Consider the following 6269-nt stretch of genomic DNA (forward strand, 5'->3'; position numbering starts at 1 on the left):
GAATTAAGCATTCGTTATAAGTTTGATTAAGGATTATTCTGCGGTTGTTTTTGCTCGGGTTCGAACCTTCTTTTCGATAATTTTTTTACCATTTACATGTATAGTCATGCTGTCCTATATTTGTAATTCAAATATTTGCACGTTTTTGCTTTGTGCACGCCCCAAAAAGTTGTTAAACTGCTCAGATATGTCAGCGACCGGCCGGGCAGCGATAGAGTGACAGAATTAAATCTGTTCAATATTTCGTAAAAAACAGACTTGCACAGGCAGGAAATACATGTACCTGGGCCTTCCTGAATTGTGTATAATATAATAGAGTATGTGGAGAAGGACAACCTCAAGCCAATCGTTCACACTTAGGACATATCGTCAGAATAGACGCTGGAGCCGCATGTTCCCTGTTTCGACTTTATTCGAACCGACACAGCAAACACTTCCTTAGTGTTATGGGCTCGAAATATCTGACAATAATGATCGCATACAAAAAACACCACAGTTAGTCTACAAATTATTTTACAATCGTTTGAATTGGAGATGTCCGCTTATGATCACGAGACGGCCACGCGCGCGACCCAGCTACAGGGACAAGGGCAGGTGAGGACAACCTCCTGCTGTCCTTCAAAAGTGCGGCAGAGTTGTCTTCTCGGCACCGTGTGACATGTCCTTGCTCATTTAATGGCTCTTGTATAATTACAATTATGTTCTTTTGTGCTCTGAGAAGACACAACATTCCTCGCAGGTCGCAGAACGAGGCTGGACGTCTGTATTGACCTGAACGAGTTCGAGGTCACCATTGTGTCCTTACTAAGGTGAACGATTACATCGCTTATCGCTGAACGAAATTAGGTTATCAAAAATGTGCCATGGAGACCTCAATGGACACGTTAAAAAGGTATCATCACAATAAACATCCTTAGAAATAAAATAGATACTCATTCTGAACAAAGTTGTCACTTTATCACTCACAATTCACTAATCTCAATTGATAGCCGAAGGTGATATGCTTTGTTTTATTCAAGGACAAGCAACTAAGACGCGCATAACCTAAGGCTTGCCCTTTTCCTCACATAGCTTTTAAGATAATTGGAGGCAGCCGTCTGTAACCTCAACATGCTAGGCTACACTGCCTTGATTTTATGGATGTCATCCATCGGTGATTTTCGCCTGTTCTAACTTTTAAAAATAACCAGACCACGTGGCAACCAATAGCATCCCTGGTCAATCAGAATTTAATGCTTGCGAGAGAATCTGCCCTCCAGGGTAAGGGGGCACATGGTCAGGGCACGGGCTCACAGTGCCTTCTTTATGAACAAGAATGGCAGTAAAAACATTACTGAAATGACCACGATTGTCTCTTGTAGTCTTACTGGAGATGAACAAGCCAGGACAAACCAATCCTTTAAAAGAAAGAAGTAGATGTTCAGTCCTGTGGATTAGCAGCATTATTTTGTTGCTGTTCTTTTTTTTTTTGCCCTCGCACATTAGTTTTGGAGTCTTTACGCAAAGCAACTTCTGTGGTCGTCATTTCTCTTCACATGGCTCTTTATCATACAAACAACTTCTACGATCGTCCTTTTGTTCTCTCAGCAGGACTCCCTTGGAAATCAGTTGTTGACAACTGATGGGACCACCTTACAAGATTCGGACAAATGAATCGAAGTTCCGTTAAGTCGTTTAATTGGCTAAAATTTCACGTTAGACGAGTAAGAATGATAAGTCTGTTGTTGGTTATTAAATCCAAGGAGCTCCCGAAGTGGTAAAACTGATTTGACCCTGATAATAGAATAGAGCCCTTTTGTTAGGAACCCGAAGCCCCGCCCCTACCCCACGTCAGTACAGCTCTTTTGTCAATTGTTAGCAAACCGGACCGCCTCCTCCCATTCTCACCGCGCTCTCGACTTAAAATTTGACAGATCGCTCAACGAATTGTATAGAAAAGAAACGAATCATTTTACACTTTGTGTGTTTTATTGACTTCTCGGTCACACTTTTACGTTTTGTATGATATACCCAGTGTGAAAGTGAACCCGTCAGTTCAGCGCTTTTGTTTTAAAAAAAATGACCTTTACCTGCCCAAGGCAGTCGGGTTGGGCGTCGAGTTGGGATCAGAATAGCTACAGACCTTGAATATGATAAGGCGTTGAGACCTAATTGAACATGAAATGTAGAAATATATACAAACAACTTCTATGATCGTCATTTCTCTTGGCAGGGCTCGATTGGAAACTTAAGAGACCATCTTACAAGATTGACAAATAAATCGTAAAGGTATCGGAGCTCCAGTGAGTCGTTTAATTGGCTAACAATTCACGTTAGACGTGACAGAATGATTAATCTGTTAGTTAGTTACACTCATTTGACCCTGATAGTAAGACAGAGCCATTTTGTTAGAAACCCGGACCCCCTCACTCCACGTCAGTAGAGCTCTTTTGTTAAAAAAACGGACCTTCACCCTTCAAGGCAGTCGAGTTTAATTTAATAGAAACCCGGACCGCCTCCCCTCAAGGCAGTCGGGTTGGGCGACTAGGGGCGAGTCGGGACCAGACCGGCCGTAGATCTCTTAGCTGTCACTTCTTCAGACGAGACGGGTCTGAAGTTTGCTCTCTAGGAAGGAAGGTGAGCCACATATGTTTCTTCAACTGTAAGTTATCTTTATTTGGTGAAAGTTAGAGCATTTTTCACAAGATATGCATCACAAGTGATATTAGTATATATCCATTTGTACTTCTACTTTGAAAACATATTCATTCTGTATCTGTACAGTTGGTATAACCGCTCTAATGCAGCAGTCATATGAGCGTGTATATTAAGTCCGTCAGTGAGGTCAACGTTTTCATACGCATTTGTACCTAAAATACTCGCATCTCAATCGTTTTGTGAAAGTTTTAAGTACGCACGCATACGTACTTTACTGCCCAGCGTGCCTGATAGTTGGGTACATGCAAAAAAGACTACCGTGTGTACGCTCATACGCAAATCAAATATTATCAATACAGTGCATTGGTCCGACTTCGGTCGAGTGCGGTACAAGTATGCTATGCATTCGCGCTTCAGACGCGGTAAATACGCTTCTCTTGCGACACGAGCTATGAGCATCATAACGTAAACCATAACGTACTTGTCGACGACATATTGCACGGATTAGTATCGTTCGTCCTGCGATCGGACATCGCCTTGTACTTACGAGGGGTGATCAATAAGTTCTCGGTCTCACCCAGAAATAATAATCACAACTCAAATTTTATGGCGCAACTTCATAGTATGAAGATATCCTCCAAATCTTAAATCGTTGCAGTCATTACTTTCCAGGTATTCGTTTGTTGAAAATTAGAAGGTCGAGGTCGACTTCCCCATGCCGTAAACTATTTGTCATTAAAGTATGACTTTAATAAGAGTCAACAAAAGACACAAAACGTAAAAACATTCGTTCTTTATCCATTTCGTCATTTCTCTTGGCAGGGCTCGATTGGAAACTGAAGAGACCATCTTACAAGATTGACAAATAAATCGTAAAGGTATCGGAGCTCCAGTGAGTCGTTTTATTGGCTAACATTTTACGTTAGACGTGACAGAATGATAAATCTGTTGTTAGTTAGTTACATTGATTTGACCCTGATGATTAGACAGAGCTCTTTTGTTAGAAACCCGAAGCCACGCCCCCACTCCACGTCAAAAGAGCTCTTTTGTTAAAAAAACCGGACCGCCTCCCCCCTTTAAGGCAGTCGGGTTGGACGACTAGGGACGAGTGGAGACCAGACCAGCCGTATATCTCTTAGCTGTCACTTCTTCAGAGGTGACGGGACTGAAATTTCTTCTCTTGGAAGGTGAGCCACATATGTTTCCTCAACCGTAAGTTATCACTGTTTGGTGAAAGTTAGAGAGCATTTTTCAGAAGGTATGCACCATAGCTGATATGAATATATAACAGTTTGTACTTCTACCATAAAAAAAAAATATTTATTCTGTATCTGACAGTATGCCCTAATGCAGCAGTCACACGAGCGTGTATATCAAGTTCGTATGAGGTCCACGTTGATATTTTTCATACGCAGTTGTACCTAAAAATTACTCGCATCTCGATCGTTTTGTGAAAGTTTCAGGTAAGCACGCTTAAAAACGTATTAAGACCAGTGCGCCTCATAGTTTTAGACATGTACAAAACCACCGTGCGTGCGCTGTTACGCAAATCAAATCTTATTAATACGCAGTGGCAGTGCATTGCCCCCACGTCAGTTGAGCTATGCATTCGCGCTTCAGACGCGGTAAATACGCTTCTCTTGCGGCATCAGAACGTTAACCATAACGTACTTGTAGCAAAGATACAGCGTACGTCGCCGACATATTGCTCGGATTAGTATCTTCGTCCTTCAATCGGACATCGCCTTGTACTTACGAGGGGTTCTCGGCCTCACCCAGAAATAATCAGCACAACTCAAATTTTAAGGCTCAACTTCATAGTATAAAGCCTTTTGGAGACAGTAGAGTTGTGGAGTTACTTAGGAATCAGACTAGTAGGCATGCTTTCGGACGCAACGTAGAAGTCATATCTGTCGGCCGGTAAGTCGGATGCCAACCGACACTCTTCTCTTAAGCTATAAGTTGTCTTTATCTCGTAAAACGCTTTCTTCCCAAGATATGCATTGTAATAGTACCAATTTGGATTTCTGCCACAACTAAAACATGTTCATTCTAAAACCTGTATCGGCATTCACGGGGTAACCGCACTTCGGTGCAACAAAGCTCTCAGGCACGCGGCGCGCACGCAGCTGGGCACACCTAATGCCTTTGCACATCTTCCTGGTAATGCTCTACGATAGTTCTTAGAGAATAATGCATTTTTGAAAACATCAATCCCGGCTTGACAACTCTGGTACATTTCTTGTTCTTTTCTGAGCTGGTCTGGACATTTTTCGCGGTCTCCCAGTGACATCAACTGCATCTCTGTTTTCATGTTGGTGACACTAGCTTCCCTGCCGTAGCTCTTCGTACAGTTTGTCCTTACGTTTCTTGGTCAATTTAACGGTTCTTAGGGGATGTCTATGTGCAGATGTTGGCACATTGGCGCACTAAATCCGTAGTGTGTTTTTGGCACATATTTAGACACATTAGCCGAAGAGTATGGGCGGGCGTCACTCCACCTTAATAAGGGAAAGTTGTGTGAAGTGCCTTTTCCATGGGCACAACGTTGGGGGCACGGTGGACATAATGTGATGTATTTAATAGGGTCTGATATACAACAGAGATGTTCAACAGTTGTATGTCCGCGGTCTTACAATCTTTGGTCGCTCATAAGAGTTGCTGACATTTGACTGGGGTCGTAGGGGAAATTAGAGCAGCTTTTTCTTGGGTTTCGGCGCTCATCCGCGCTTTGGCCAATTCTTGGTCGCAGCGAGAGTGCCGTCCAATGGAAAGAGGGCATACTGACGATCGCGACAACTTTCTTGAAAGATCAGAGAATCAATAATCATAATGTAACATCGGCTCGGCCGACATGTTACACAATGGGTAAATCATAACGTTTACAGGTGGCAAAATGTAAGGTTAGTCATGAAAAATTGAATGTTTTAGACGACATTCGTTCTATTTCAGCAGAACAGTTGTTGAAAAGTATGGTTAAAATCCAGAAATCATGTTGCTGCATTTGAGTTCAAAAACTTTTTATCTTGGCTAATGACTAAACTTAAGCCCTAGCCTTTTGATGGTTTAGGGTCATATCGCTTTTCGATCTCGTGTTAGAACAAACAAGGGACACGCATGCACCCTCAGACTGAGATCCTGTCGAACACTATTTCGAACAGTTAGGGCCGATTTACATGAGGCAACAAAAAAAAAATTTCCTACGACGTTCGACGCCTCCCGACAAATTGCACGTACGGCGGGTTGTGCCCTTAACTTTAGCCGTGAAAAAGATGTGTAGACTGGGTACCATACCATCGAGGCGCTCGAGATACTCTTCCGCGCTTTAGGCGTAGCGAGCCCGTGCAGTTAATTAGCGCAGGCCGGGGGAGTTCTTACTCGGGGTTGGTTAGGTTTCGTCGCAGGCGGCGTAACTCCAAAGGCCAGCTACAAGCTTTAGGGCGAAATCTCAAAGGCTAGTCAGATAGGCTGACAGGTGCGGGTCCTTATCTTTAATTGTGATCAGATATGCATGGCCTTGGCAGGGCTCCTGAAAGTTTGACCATGACTCAGACATTTCTGCCCATGTTAACATCATGTGTATGAATAATGCATGAAGTGGTCTAGACATCCTTACACTTCAACAATGTCTA

At 42.9% G+C, this 6269-nt stretch overlaps 1 protein-coding gene across 2 annotated transcripts in view; it reads left to right on the plus strand.

Moving 5' to 3' along the window:
- Window positions 1-2555: 2555 nt before the first annotated feature.
- LOC118418037 overlaps window positions 2556-6269 on the plus strand; it is an 18017-nt gene continuing 14303 nt past the window's right edge. Inside the window, exon 1 of one of the 2 annotated variants that reach the window (XM_035823832.1) lies at window positions 2556-2616. The gene's annotated coding sequence lies outside the window, so the exon portion shown is untranslated. Of the gene's footprint in view, window positions 2617-3710; window positions 3825-6269 lie in introns of those variants that run through there. The other variant, XM_035823831.1, reaches the window with a different exon arrangement.

This window comes from Branchiostoma floridae, chromosome 6, assembly GCF_000003815.2.
Source record: "Branchiostoma floridae strain S238N-H82 chromosome 6, Bfl_VNyyK, whole genome shotgun sequence".
NCBI classification, from domain to species: domain Eukaryota; kingdom Metazoa; phylum Chordata; class Leptocardii; order Amphioxiformes; family Branchiostomatidae; genus Branchiostoma; species Branchiostoma floridae.